The sequence below is a fragment of the Artemia sp. Qi Xiang Cuo genome, chromosome 8, assembly GCF_049724085.1.
Source record: "Artemia sp. Qi Xiang Cuo chromosome 8, ASM4972408v1, whole genome shotgun sequence".
NCBI lineage: Eukaryota > Metazoa > Arthropoda > Branchiopoda > Anostraca > Artemiidae > Artemia > Artemia sp. Qi Xiang Cuo.
The window spans coordinates 16357466-16373627 of NC_142801.1; the positions used below are offsets into that span (position 1 = coordinate 16357466).

Consider the following 16162-nt stretch of genomic DNA (forward strand, 5'->3'; position numbering starts at 1 on the left):
AAAGGTTGAGTCAGGAATTATGGCTTCTATTGATAAGTTGAGGCTTCTCAAGAACTTAGAGCCGAGATCATAGGGAAACTAAACACCTTTAATATGAGCAAAATTGAAAAAGATATCACACAGAAAAATGAGATTAAAACACTTTTGGATTTGAAAAATGACAATGTCCTTACTGTCACTTTCACCTGAGGCGATAAAGGAAACACTATTGTAATCATGAACACTGATGATTATGATCACAAAATGAAAACCATTATTTCTGACACTACTTCTTACAAAAAACTGGATTTTGATCCTAGAGATAAAAACGTGGAATCGACAAGAAAGGAATTGGAGTCATTGAAAAACAATTTTCACATTACCCCACAGTTTTATGACAAATTTTATCCAAGGGGTTGTTCTGCACCCAAGATATATGGTCCATAAAGGATTCATAAGACTGGAGCCCCCTTCCGTCCCATTGTGTCAACTTTTCCGTCACCTGTTTTGAAATTAGGAAAATGGCTGTCTGTGGCAAAGTGTCCTCTTTCGAGAACACGAAAATCATATTTAAAAAATTCAATTGATCTATTTTCGACATAGCACCTTTAAATTAGGCGTTGTTTTCTTAGACCACACTGCCGTTCTAAGACGAACAAATAAACTTTCAAATGGGAATAAATCCATTTATTTAGACAATTTCTACTGAAGACGGTCGCTGTATATGTGACCAAAATATCTGGACTCTTGTACCTGTTTTTTCACTGTCTAAATAAATGGATTTATCCCCATTTGAAAGTTTATTTGTTCGATTGATCTTACCAATACATTAAGAAATTTCGAATTGGAGGAGAATTGAATTCTCTGCAGTTTTGACATTATATCCATGCATTCAAATTGTGATGCAAATAACTTCGAGGACATATTAAAGAGTAAATTAGAAAAAAACTTTGATTTGATACAATATGTGAGCTTAGCCAGTTTGGATATTGAAGTCATTATGAAACTAGTTATCCTGGTAAATGAATATTCTTTTTATTTTGGTTTTAGAGAGGAGTTTTACAGGCAGGTTTTTGGTTTACCCATGGGGGCATCCCTCTCTCTATTATTGGCAAATCTTTTCATAAATTCTATTGGAGCCTCCGCTATACACAATTATACAATTTCCCCCTGTTTATGGGGTAGGTTCATGGATGATGTAGTCTGTGTTTGAAACATGGTTTGGACTCCTTAGACCTGTTTTATAACTATTTAAATAGTTTTGATAATAGAATTAAATTTACAGTTGAGTTTGAGGAAAAGGACAAACTGCCTTTTCTGGATATTTTATTAATGAAAAAAGATATCCACAACCAGGGGTTGTAATTCCACTAGTGGATAGAACCTTCAGAATTTGTTCCCAGGAATTTCTGGATTCGGAATTGTTATATTTGAGGGGTATTTTGTTTTGTAATAACTACGTCCATTGATAAAATAATAGAAAATAGACATTTTAAACATGTTAGAAGGGCTATTGGGATTTCACAGTCCTCGGAATTAAATGTATTCAAAAGTTTTATTTCGTTGCCATATATTCATGGTTTGGGTGAGCAGCTTTCACGGATTTTGCGTAAACTTAACATTGATACGTGTTTTCAATCGGCAAGACCAATGGGTAATTTCTTTAATTCTGGGAAGGATTTCATCTTGGGATATTTAGTAAGTGGGGCGTAAAAGATTCTGTATTATTGTGGGAAATTCTATATTGGTAGAACTGACCAACAATTTGTTGAAATATTTATTGAGCATCGTACTTCAATAGAAAAAAACCTAAAATTAAGCAAGCCTCAGGAAACATTTTTTTCAGCTCTAGTAGAACATATTTTCTTTTAACCTGATAATTTGTATAATTTGATGAGGCCATAGCTATTTCTAATGATAGGGGTTTATGTCAGTGGGCGAGGGAGGCTATAGAAATTAGAAAACATATGTTTTCTAATCTTTCGATAAATAGGGACACGGGAAATTTGAATATTAACTCAATCTACGATAATCTTTTGAAAAGTGAATCAACAGTCAATAAGGAAATTAAGATTTTAAAGAATCATCAGGGGACATATTACCTACCAGACCAAAACGAGTTGCACCATTACTAACCAACAAGAAGATTATTTTGCAACGGAATGATTAACTTAATATCAATTTCTTATGTTTTTACCTCAGTTGCTTTGGTGTTCTCATCAAAGTAACTCTAATAGCTTCTTTTCCTTACGTGGATCAGTTGCGAAAATTGTATTTTATTGGTGAGTAGGGAGCTGTCATCATTTCCCGGGCTGACATAATTTAGTCAAGGATTATTGATCGAGTATAATTTATTTATTTGTTGTTTCTATGTGTGATGACTCCGGGACGAAGTTTGCACATGCGCATTGAATTCTAACGGGACAATGTATTGATCGAATCGAGGGGAAGTCAATTTCTGGGAAGTTGATTACATAATCTGACGGTGAATTATTGATTCACGAAAGGGGAATTAGAAATGACATCACTTGTTTTCTAGGAATTATACGGGACTCTAAAGAGATAGAAATTCCATTTTCAAATATGGCTTCTCTGATCTTTAGGTCTGAGAGATAAAACTAATATTCTATCGAAACCATAATAGTGTAAGTAGGAACACTTTAGAGATGAAGAGATTAACGCGGGAATTTTTTCCTGAGAATTTCAAATGTGACAGCGCAGGGATGCCAAAACAAAAGGAACACGCAGAAATTACGTTTAGGGATTATTTGGGCGAAATCGTTTGAGACATTTTAGAAGATGATTTAGGCGAAACAGTTTGAGATATTTTAGAAGATGATTTTAGAAGATTATTTAGAAGATGATTTGGGGTGAAACTCTGTGGTCGTTATAATACACAAGTTCCATTTGAACAGTGTTGTAAGGTCCCCTACCCCAACCTCAAAGGGCCCCAACCCCAAAGGGCCCCTACCCCAACCTCAAAGGCCCCCCCTGGACCCCCGGGCCCCCAAAGGGCCCCCCTCCCCTGGGACCTCCCGAGCCCCCAAAGGACCCCCGAACCCCAAATACCTCCCGGGGCCCCAAAGACACCCCGGAATCCTAAAGGCCCCCAAAGGGCCCCCGGGCCCCCAAATGCCCCCCCCTCCCCCCCCCCCCCGAGCCCCCAAAGCCCCTCGGGTCCCGTCACTGTTACATTCTCTTGATGTTTCAAAGTTCATTTTTGATTTCTTTCGTTGAAATGCAAGAGTTGGAATATTTCAGTAGTGTTTTGTTGTGGTTTACCTTGTCACAGTTACATTTTCTTGATTTTTCAAAGTTCATTTTGGATTTCTTTCGTTGAAATTCAAGAGTTAGATTATTTTAGTAGTGTTTTGTTGTGGTTTACCTTGTCACTGTTACATTCTCTTGATATTTCAAAGTTCATTTTAGATTTCTTTCGTTGAAATGCAAGAGTTGGAATATTTCAGTAGTGTTTTGTTGTGGTTTACCTTGTCACAATTACATTCTCTTGATTTTTCAAAGTTCATTTTGGATTTCTTTCGTTGAAATGCAAGAGTTGGATTATTTCAGTAGTGTTTTGTTGTGGTTTACCTTGTCACAGTTACATTTTCTTGATTGTTTCAAAGTTCATTTTGGATTTCTTTCGTTGAAATGCAAGAGTTGGAATATTTCAGTAGTGTTTTGTTGTGGTTTACCTTGTCACAGTTACATTTTCTTGATTTTTCAAAGTTCATTTTGGATTTCTTTCGTTGAAATGCAAGAGTTGGATTATTTCAGTAGTGGGTTGTCGTGGTTTACCTTGTCACAGTTACATTATCTTGATTGTTCTAAGTTAATTTTGGATTTTTTTAGTTGAAATGCAAGAGTTGGAATAATACAGTAGTGATTTGTTGTGGTTTACCTTGTCACAGTTACATTCACTTGATTTTTCAAAGTTCATTTTGGATTTCTTTCGTTGAAATGCAAGAGTTGGATTATTTCAGTAGTGTTTTGTTGTGGTTTACCATTTCACTGTTACATTCTTTTGATGTTTCAAAGTTCATTTTAGATATTCTTCTTTGAAATGCAAGAGTTGTAATATTTCAGTAGTGTTTTGTTGTGGTTTACCTTGTCACAGTTACATTCTCTTGATTTTTCAAAGTTCATTTTGGATTTCTTTCGTTGAAATGCAAGAGTTGGATTATTTCAGTAGTGTTTTGTTGTGGTTTACCTTGTCACAGTTACATTCTCTTGATTTTTCAAAGTTCATTTTGGATTTCTTTCTTTGAAATGCAAGAGTTGGATTATTTAAGTAGTGTTTTGTTGTGGTTTACCATTTCACTGTTACATTCTTTTGATGTTTCAAAGTTCATTTTAGATCTTCTTCTTTGAAATGCATGAGTTGGAATATTTCAGTAGTGTTTTGTTGTGGTTTACCTTGTCACAGTTACATTCTCTTGATTGTTTCAAATTTCATTTTGGATTTCTTTCGTTGAAATGCAAGAGTTGGATTATTTCAGTAGTGTTTTGTTGTGGTTTACCTTGTCACAGTTACATTCTCTTGATTTTTCAAAGTTCATTTTGGATTTCTTTCGTTGAAATGCAAGAGTTGGATTATTTCAGTAGTGTTTTGTTGTGGTTTACCATTTCACTGTTACATTCTCTTAATATTTCAAAGTTCATTTTAGATCTTTTTCATTAAAATGCAAGAGTTGGAATATTTCAGTAGTGTTTTCTCTTGGTTTACCTTGTCACAGTTACATTCTTTTGATTTTTCAAAGTTCATTTTTGATTTCTTTCGTTGAAATGCAAGAGTTGGATTATTTCAGTAGTATTTTGTTGTGGTTTAACTTGTCACAGTTACATTCTATTGATTTTTTAAAGTTCATTTTGGATTTCTTTCGTTGAAATGCAAGAGTTGAATTATTTCAGTGGATTTTTGTTGTGGTTTACCTTGTCACTGTTACATTCTCTTGATTTTTCAAAGTTAATTTTGGATTTCGTTCGTTGAAATTAAAGAGTTGGATTATTTCAGTGGCTTTTTGTTGTGGTTTACCTTGTCACAGTTACATTCTCTTGATTTTTCAAAGTTCATTTTGGATTTCTTTCGTTGAAATGCAAGAGTTGGATTATTTCAGTAGTGTTTTCTTGTGGTTTACAATGTCACTGTTACATTCTCTTGATTTTTCAAAGTTCATTTTAGATTTCATTCGTTGATATGCAAGAGTTGGATTATTTGAGTAGTGTTTTGTTGTGGTTTACCTTGTCACAGTTATATTCTCTTGATGTTTCAAAGTACATTTTAGATCTTTTTCATTGAAATGCAAGAGTTGGAATATTTCAGTAGTTTTTTCCCTTGGTTTACCTTGTCACAGTTACATTCTTTTGATTTTTCAAAGTTCATTTTTGATTTCTTTCGTTGAAATGCAAGAGTTGGATTATTTCAGTAGTATTTTGTTGTGGTTTAACTTGTCACAGTTACATTCTGTTGATTTTTTAAAGTTCATTTTGGATTTCTTTCGTTGAAATGCAAGAGTTGGATTATTTCAGTGGATTTTTGTTGTGTTTTACCTTGTCACAGTTACATTTTCTTGATTTTTCAAAGTTCATTTTGGATTTCTCTCGTTAAAATGCAAGAGTTGGATTATTTCAGTAGTGTTTTGTTGTGGTTTACCTTGTCAAACTTACATTCTCTTGATTTTTCAAAGTTCATTTTGGATTTCTTTCGTTGAAATGTAAGAGTTGGATTATTTCAGTAATGTTTTGGTGTGGTTTACCTTGTCACAGTTACATTCTCTTGATTTTTAAAAGTTCGTTTTGGATTTCTTTCGTTGAAATGCAAGAGTTGGATTATTTCAGTAGTGTTTTCTTGTGGCTTACCTTGTCACAGTTACATTGTCTTGATGTTTCAAAGTTCATTTTAGATCTTTTTTATTGAAATGCAAGAGTTGGAATATTTCAGTAGTGTTTTCTCTTGGTTTACCTTGTCACAGCTACATTCTTTTGATTTTTCAAAGTTCATTTTCGATTTCTTTCGTTGAAATGCAAGATTTGGATTATTTCAGTAGTATTTTGTTGTGGTTTATGTTTTTTTTGTGTGGTTGTGGTTCCAAAGTTCATTTTAGATCTTTTTCATTGAAATGCAAGAGTTGGATTATTTCAGTAGTTTTGTTGTGGTTTACCTTGTCACAGTTACATTCTCTTGATTTTTCAAAGTTCATTTTGGATTTCATTCGTTGAAATGCATGAGTTGGATTATTTCAGTTGTGTTTTGTTGTTGTTTACCTTGTCACAGTTACATTCTCTTGATTTTTCAAAGTTCATTTTGGATTTCTTTCGTTGAAATGCAAGAGTTGGAATATTTCAGTAGTGTTTTGTTGTGGTTTACCTTGTCACAGTTACATTCTATTGATTTTTCAAAGTTCATTTTGGATTTCTTTCGCTAAAATGCAAGAGTTGGATTATTTCAGTAGTGTTTTGTTGTGGTTTACCTTTTCACACTTATATTCTTTTCATTTTTCAAAGTTCATTTTGGATTTCTTTCGTTGAAATGCAAGAGTTGGATTATTTCAGTAGTGTTTTCTCGTGGTTTACCATGTCACTGTTATATTCTCTTGATGTTTCAAAGTTCATTTGGATTTTTTTTGTTGAAAACCAAGAGTTTGAATATTTCAGTAGTATTTTGTTGTGGTTTACCTTGTCATAGTTACATTCTCTTGATGTTTCAAAGTTCTTTTTGGATTTCTTTCGTTGAAATGCATGAGTTGGATTATTTCAGTAGTGTTTTGTTGTGGTTTACCTTGTCACAGTTACATTCTCTTGATTTTTCAAAGTTCATTTTGGATTTCTTTCGTTGAAATGCAAGAGTTGGATTATTTCAGTAGTGTTTTGTTGTGGTTTACATTGTCACAGTTACATTCTATTGATTATTCAAAGTTCATTTTGGAATTCTTTCGTTGAAATGTAAGAGTTGGATTATTTCAGTGGATTTTTGTTGGGGTTTACCTTGTCACAGTTACAATCTCTTGATTTTTCGAAGTTAATTTTGAGTTTCTTTGTTAAAATGCAAGAGTTGGAATATTTCAGTAGTGTTTTCTCGTGGTTTACCATATCACTGTTACATTTTTTTGATGTCTCAAAGTTCATTTGGATTTTTTTTTTCGTTGAAATGCAAGAGTTGGAATATTCAAGTAGTGTTTTGCTGTGGTTTACCTTGTCACAGTTACATTCTCTTGATGTTTCAAAGTTCCTTTTGGATTTCTTTCGTTGAAATGCATGAGTTGGATTATTTCAGTAGTGTATTATTGTGGTTTACCTTGTCACAGTTACATTCTCTTGATGTTTCAAAGTTCATTTTATATCTTTTTCATTGAAATGCAAGAGTTGGAATATTTCAGTAGTGTTTTTTTTGTGGTTTACCTTGTCACAGTTACATTCTCTTGATTTTTCAAAGTTCATTTTGAATTTCTTTCGATGAAATGCAAGAGTTGGATTATTTCATTAGTGTTTTGTTGTGGTTTTGTCACAGTTACATTCTCTTGATTTTTCAAAGTTCATTTTGGATTTCATTCGTTGAAATGCAAGAGTTGGATTATTTCAGTAGTGTTTTGTTGTGGTTTACCTTGTCACAGTTACATTCGCTTGATTTTTCAAAGTTGATTTTGGATTTCTTTCGTTGAAAAGCATGAGTTGGATTATTTCAGTAGTGTTTTGTTGTGGTTGTCCTTATCACAGTTACATTCTCTTTATTTTTCAAAGTTCATTTTGGATTTCTTTCGTTGAAATGCAAGAGTTGGATTATTTCAGTATTGTTTTGTTGTGGTTTACCTTGTCAAACTTACATTCTTTTGATTTTTCAAAGTTTATTTTGGATTTATTTCGTTGAAATGTAAGCGTTGGATTATTTCAGTAGTGTTTTGTTGTGGTTTACCTTGTCACTGTTACATTCTCTTGATTTTTCAAAGTTCATTTTGGATTTCTTTCGTTGAAATGCAAGAGTTGGATTATTTCTGTAGTGTTTTTGTGTGGTTTGCCTTGTCACAGTTACATTCTATTGAATTTTGAAAGATCATTTTGGATTTGTTTCGTTGAAATGCAAGAGTTGGATTATTTCAGTAGTGTTTTGTTGTGGTTTACCTTGTCACTGTTACATTCATATGATGTTTAAAGTTCATTTTGAATCTCTTTAATTGACATGTAAGAGTTGGAATATTTCAGTAGTGTTTTGTTGTGGTTTACCTTGTCATGGTTACATTCTCTTGATTTTTCAAAGTTCACTTTGGATTTCTTTCGTTGAAATGCAAGAAATGGATTATTTCAGTAGTGTTTTGTCATGGTTTACCATGTCACAGTTGCATTCTCTTGATGTTTTAAAGTTCATTTTGGATTTCTTTCGTTGAAATGCAAGAGTTGGATTATTTCAATAGTATTTTTTAGTGGTTTACCATGTCACTGTTACATTCTCATGATGTTTCAAAGTTCATTTTAAATATTTTTCATTGAAATGCAAGAGTTGGATTATTTCAGTAGTGTTTTCTCGTGGTTTACCATGTCACTTTTACCTTCTCATGATGTTTCAAAGTTCATTTTAAATCTTTTTCGTTGAAATGAAAGAGTTGGAATATTTTAATAGTGTTTTGTCATGGTTAAGTTTTTTTTAATTCGCTTCCTGGACAGACAATATAGCAATTTCATTCAAGAAATTATGAAAAAAATGTAAGTAAGTAAGTAACAAACTCTGTCTTGAATTCTCCTCCTGGATACACAATACAGACATTTCATTCTAGAGATTATAAAGAAATTGTAAGTAAGTAACAAACTCTTTTTTTATTTCATCTCTTGGATACAAAATACAGATATTTTGTTCAAGAAATTATTAAAAAATCGCAAATATGTAAAAATCTCTTTCCTGAAGTCACCTCTTGGATACACGATGCAGATATTTCATTCAAGAAATTATGAAGAAATTGTAAGTAAGTAACAAATTCTTTATTGAATTTGCTCCCTGGATACACAACACGGATATTTCATTTAAGAAATAAGGAAGAAACTGTAAGTAAATAACAATCTCTTTCTTGAATTCACCTCTTGGATACACAATACAGACATTTCATTTAAGAAATTATGAAAAAATTCTCAGTAAGTGACAAACTCTTTACTGATTTCACTTCTTGGGTATACAATACGAAAATTTCATTCAAGAAATTATTAAAAATTGTAAGTATGTAAAAATATATTTCTTGAAGTCACCTCTTGGATACACGATGCAGAAATTTCATTTAAGAAATTATGAAAATATTTGTAAGTAAGTAAAAATCTCTATTGATTCCACCTCTTGGATACACAATACAGTTATTTCATTCAAGAAACTATGAAAAAATTATAAGTAAGTAAAAATCGCTTTCTTGAAGTCACCTCATGGATACACGATACGGAAATTTCATTCAAGAAATTATGAAAAAGCGCAAGTAAGTAACAAACTCATAATTGAAGTCACTTCTTGGATATACAATACAGCAATTTCATTCAAGAAATTATGAAAAAATTGTAAGTAAGTAACAAACTCTTTTTTGAATTCACCTCTTGGATACACACTACAGAAATTTTCAATCACTAAATTATTAAAAAAATTGTAATTTTGTAACAAACTCTTTTTTGAATTCACCTCTTGAATACACAATACGGAAATTTTATTCAAGAAACTGAAAAAAAAATTAAGTAAGTAACAAACTCTTTCTTGAATTCGCCCCAGGGGGCCTAGTGAGAGAGAAACGCAAAAAGCTAGGTTCATTTTTTTTACTAAAGCAAGTGCTACCATCTATTTCAATTAAGGTATAGATGGCAGCACAACTTATTTTTCCTTCAGCCTGTTACCTGCAGCCAACCTACAATACCAACCTTTTTTTCAAGTAACTGCATTCACGTTAGGCTCATTTAGGTTCACTTAGCGTAGCGCGCCACGCTAAGTGGTTAATTTCAGTTAACATAGGCAAATGCAAAAATTTTGGTTAATTTAGGCTAACTTAGAGTGGCGCGCCACTCTAAGTTAGCCTAAATTAACCCAACTTTTTGCATTTGCCTATGTTAACTTAAATTAACCACTTAGCGTGGCGCGCTACGCTAAGTGAACCTAAATGAGCCTAACGTGAAAGCAGTTACTTGAAAAAAAGGTTGGTATTGTAGGTTGGCTGCAGGTGCCCAGGTGGAGGAAAAATTAGTTGTGCTGCCATCTATACCTTAAAAAATGAACCTATTGATTTTTGTATGTCTGTCTCACTAGGCCCCCTGGGGCGAATTCAAGAAAGAGTTTGTTACTTACTTACTTACAATTTTTTTTTCATAGTTTCTTGAATGAAATTTCCGTATTTTGCATTCAAAAGGTGAATTCAAAAAGAGTTTGTTACTAACTTACAATTTTTTTCATGATTTCGTGATTGCAATTTCTGTATTGTGTATCCAACAGGTGAACTCAAGAAAGAGTATGTTATTTACTTACAATTTTTCATAATTTCTTGAATGAAATATCTGTATTGTATATCCAAGAAGTCACTTCAATTATGAGTTTGTTACTTACTTGCGCTTTTTCCATAATTTTTTTAATGAAATTTCCGTATCGTATATCTATGAGGTGACTTCAAGAAAGAAATTTTCACTTACTTAGAATTTTTTCATAGTTTCTTGAATGAAATAACTGTATTGTGTATCCAAGAAGTGAAATCAATAAAGAGATTTTTACTTACTTACAAATATTGTCATAATTTCTTAAATGAAATTTCTGCATCGTGTATCCAAGAGGTGAATTCAAGAAAGAGATTTTAATTACTTACAATTTCTTCATTATTTCTTAAATGAAATATCCGTAGTGTGTATCCAGGGAGCAAAGTCAATAAAGAATTTGTTACTTACTTACAATTTCTTCATAGTTTTTTGAATGAAATTTCTGCATCGTGTATCCAAGAGGCGACTTCAAGAAAGAGATTTTTACACATTTGCGATTTTTCATAATTTCTTGAACAAAATATCTGTATTGTGTATCCAAGAGATTAAATCAATAAAGAGTTTGTTACTTACTTACAATTTTTTTTTATAATTTATTGAATGAAATGTCTGTATTGTGTATCCAGGCGGAGAATTCAAGAAAGAGTTTTTTACTTACTTACTTACAATTTTTTCATAATTTCTTGAGTGAAATTGCTATATTGTCTGTCCTGGAAGCGAATTAAAAAACACTTAACCATGACAAAACACTATTGAAATATTCCAACTCTTGCATTTCAACGAAAAAGATTTAAAATGAACTTTGAAACATCATAAGAATGTAACACTGACATGGTAAACCAAGAAAAAACACTACTGAAATATTAAAACGCTTGCATTTCAAAGAAAAAGATTTAAAATGAACTTTGAAACATCATGAGAATGTAACAGTGACATGGTAGACCACAAGGAAACACTATTGAAATAATCCAACTCTTGCATTTCAACGAAAGAAATCCAAAATGAACTTTTAAACATCAAGAGAATGCAACTGTGACATGGTAAACCATGACAAAACACTACTGAAATAATCCAACTCTTGCATTCCAACAAAAGAAATCCAAAATGAAATTTGAAAAATCAAGAGAATGTAACTATGACAAGGTAAACCACAACAAAACACTACTGAATTAATCCAACTCTTGCATTTCGACGAGGAAATCCAAAATAAATTTTGAAAAATCAAAAGAATGTAACTATGACAAGGTAAACAACAACAAAAATCTACTGATATAATCCAACTCATACATTTCAACGAAAGAAATGCAAAATGAACTTAGAAAAATAAATAGATTGTAACTGTGATTAGGTAAGCCCCAACAAAAAACTACTGAAATAATCCAACTCTTGAATTTCAACGAAACAAATTCAAAATGATCTTTGAAAAATCAAGAGAATGTAACTGTGACAAGGTAAAAGACGACAAAACACTACTGAAATATTCCAACTCTTGCATTTCAACGAAAAAAATACAAAATGAACTTTGAAAAATCAAGAGAATGTAAGTGTGACAAGGCAAACCACAACAAAACACTACTGAAATAATCCAACTCTTGCATTTCAACGAAAGAAATCCAAAATGAACTTTGAAAAATCAAGCGAATGTAACTGTGACAAAGTAAACCACAACAATAGACTACTGAAATAATCCAAGTCTTGCATTTCAACGAAGGAAATCCAAAATGAACTTTAAAAAATCAAGAGAATGTAACTGTAACCAGGTAAACCACAACAAAACACTAATGAAATAATCCAACTCTTGCTTTTCAACGAAAGAAATCCAAAATGAACTTTGAAAAATCAAGAGAATTTAACTGTGACAAGGTAAACCACAACAAAACACTACTGAAATAATCCAACTCTTGCATTTCAATAAAAAAGATCTAAAATGAACTTTGAAACATCAAGAGAATGTAACTGTGACAAGGTAAACCACAAGAAAACACTACTGAAATATTCCAACTCTTGCATTTCAATAAAAAAAAATCCAAATGAACTTTGAAACATCAAAAGAATGTAACAGTGACATGGTAAACCACGAGAAAACACTACTGAAATAATCCAACTCTTGCATTTTAACGAAAGAAATCCAAAATTAACTTCGAAAAATCAAGAGAATGTAACTCTGACAATGTAAACCACAACAAAAATCCACTGAAATAATCCAACTCTTGCATTTCAAAGAAAGAAATCCAAAAAGAACTTTGAAAAATCAATAGAATGTAACTGTGACAAGGTAAAACACAACAAAACACTAATGAAATAATCCAACTCTTGCATTTCAACGAAAGAAAATCCAAAATGAACTTTGAAAAATCAAGAGAATGTAACTCTGACAAGGTAAACCACAACAAAACGCTACTGAAACAATCCAACTCTTGCATTTCAATGAAAAAGATCTAAAATGAACTTTGAAAAATCAAGAGAATGTAACTGTGACAAGGTAAATCACAACAAAACACTACTGAAATAATCCAACTCTTGCATTTGAATAAAAAAGATCGAAAATTAACTTTGAAACATCAAAAGAATGTTACTGTGACAAGGTAAACCACAACAATACACTACTGAAATAATCCAACTCATACATTTAAATTAAATAAATCAAAATTGAACTTTGAAACATCAAGAGAATGTAACTGTGACAAGGTAAACGACAAGGTAAACCACAACAAAAATCCACTGAAATAATCCAACTCTTGCATTTCAACGAAAGAAATCCAAAATGAACTTTGAAAATCAATAGAATGTAACTGTGACAAGGTAAACCACAACAAAACTCGACTGAAATAATTCAACTCTTGCATTTCAATGAAAGAAATCCAAAATGAACTTTGAAAAATCAAAAGAATGTAACTGTGACAAGGGAAACCACGAGAAAACACTACTGAAATATTCCAACGCTTGCATTTCAATGAAAAAGATCTAAAATGAACTTTGAAACATCAAGAGAATGTAACTTTGCCAAGGTAAACCACAACAAACACTACTGAAATAATCCAAATCTTGCATTAAACGAATGAAATCCATAATTAACTTTGAAAAATCAAGAGATTGTAACAGTGACATGGTAAACCACAAGAAAACACTACTGAAATAATCCAACTCTTGCAATTCAACGAAAGAAATCCAAAATGAACTTTGAAAAATCAAGAGAATGTAACTGTGACAAGGTAAACCACAACAAAAAACCACTGAAATAATTCAACTCTTATATTTCAACGAAAGAAATCCATAATGAACTTTGAAAAATCAATAGAATGTAACTGTGACAAGGTAAATCACAACAAAACACTACTGAAATAATCCAACTCTTGCATTTCAATGAAAGAAATCCAAAATGAACTTTGAAAAATCAATAGAATGTAACTTCGACAAGGTAAACCACATAAAAACACTACTGAAATAATCCAACTCTTGCATTTCAACGAAAGAAATCCAAAATGAACTTTGAAAAATCAAGAGAATATAACTATGACAATATAAACCACAACAAAACACTACTGAAATAATCCAACTAGTCCATTTAAACTAAATAAATCCAAAATTAAATTTTAAAAATTAATAAAATGTAAGTGTGACTAGTCAAACGACAACAAAATACTATTGAAATAATCCAACTCTTGCATTTCAACGAAAGAAATCAAAAATGAACTTTGAAAAATCAAGAAAATGTAACTGTGACAAGGTAAAACACAACAAAACGCTACTGAAATAATCCAACTCTTACATTTCAACGAAAGAAATCTAAAATGAACTTTGAAAATCAAGAGAATGTAACTGTGACAAGGTATACCACAACAAAACACTACTGAAATAATCTAACTCATGCATTTCAACGAAAGAAATCCAAAATGAACTTTGAAAAATCAAGGGAATGTAACTGTGATAAGGTAAACCACAACAAAACACTACTAAAATAATCCAACTCTTGCATTTCAACTAATTAAATCCAAAATGAGCTTTGAAAAATCAAGAGAATGTAAATGTGACAAGGTAAACCACAACAAAACACTAATGAAAAAAACTAACTCTTGCATTTCAACGAAAGAAATCCAAACTGAACTTTGAAAAATCAAGAGAATGTAACTGTGACAAGGTAAACCACAACAAAACACTACTGAAATAATCCAACTCTTGCATTTCAATGAAAAAGATCTAAAATGAACTTTGAAAAATCAAGAGAATGTAACTGTGACAAGGTAAACCACAACAAAACACTAATGAAATAATCCAACTCTTGCATTTCAAAGAAATAAAAACAAAATTTAAATTTGAAAAATCAAGAGAATGTAACTCTGACAAGGTAAACCACAACAAAACGCTACTGAAACAATCCAACTCTTGCATTTCAATGAAAAAGATCTAAAAAGAACTTTGAAAAATCAAGAGAATGTAACTGTGACAAGGTAAACCACAACAAAACACTAATGAAATAATCCAACTCTTGCATTTGAATGAAAAAGATCGAAAATGAACTTTGAAACATCAAGAGAATGTAACTGTGACAAGATAAACCACAACAATACACTAATGAAATAATCCAACTCTTGCATTTCAACGAATGAGTTCCATAATTAACTTTGAAAAATCAAGAGAATGTAACAGTGACATGGTAAACCACAAGAAAACACTACTGAAATAATCCAACTCTTGCAATTCAACGAAAGAAATCCAAAATGAACTTTGAAAAATCAAGAGAATGTAACTGTGACAAGGTAAACCACAACAAAAAGCCACTGAAATAATTCAACTCTTTCATTTCAACGAAAGAAATCCAAAATTAACTTTGAAAAATCAAGAGAATGTAACAGTGACAAGGTAAACGACAAAAGAATACTACTGAAATATTCCAACTCTTGCATTTCAACTAAAGAAATCCAAAATGAACTTTGAAAAATCAAGAGAATGTAACTGTGACAAGGTAAACCACAACAAAACACTAATAAAAAAAAAAAACTCTTGCATTTCAACGAAAGAAATCCAAAATGAACTTTGAAAAATCAAGAGAATGTAACTGTGACAAGGTAAACCACAACAAAACACTACTGAAATAATCCAACTCTTGCATTTCAATGTAAAAGATCTAAAATCAACTTTGAAAAATCAAGAGAATGTAACTGTGACAAGGTAAACCACAACAAAACACTACTGAAATAATCCAACTCATACATTTCAATGAAAGAAATCCAAAATGAACTTTGAAACATAAAGAGAATGTAACTGTGAGAAGGTAAACCACAGCAAAACACTACTGAAATATTCCAACTCTTGCATTTCAACGAAAAAAAAAATCCAAATGAACTTTGAAACATCAAGAGAATGTAACAGTGACATGGTAAACCACGAGAAAACACTAGTGAAATATTCCAACTCTTACATTTCAACGAAAGAAACCCAAAATGAACTTTGAAAAATCAAAGGGATGTAACTGTGACAAGGTAAACCACAACAAAAATCCACTGAAATAATCCAACTCTTGCATTTCAACAAAAGAAATCCAAAATGAACTTTGAAAAATCAATAGAATGTAACTGTGACAGGGTAAACCACAACAAAACTCTACTGAAATAATCCAACTCTTGCATTTCAACGAAAGAAATCCAAAATGAACTTTGAAAAATCAAAAGAATGTATTTGTGACAAGGTAAAGCACGAGAAAACACTA

General features: G+C 31.7%; 1 protein-coding gene across 1 annotated transcript in view; it reads right to left on the reverse strand.

Annotated features, from left to right (window-relative positions):
• Nucleotides 1-16162, reverse strand: part of LOC148949197 (uncharacterized) — a 285927-nt gene that overhangs the window by 43571 nt on the left and 226194 nt on the right. The gene's annotated exons all lie outside the window — the stretch shown is intronic.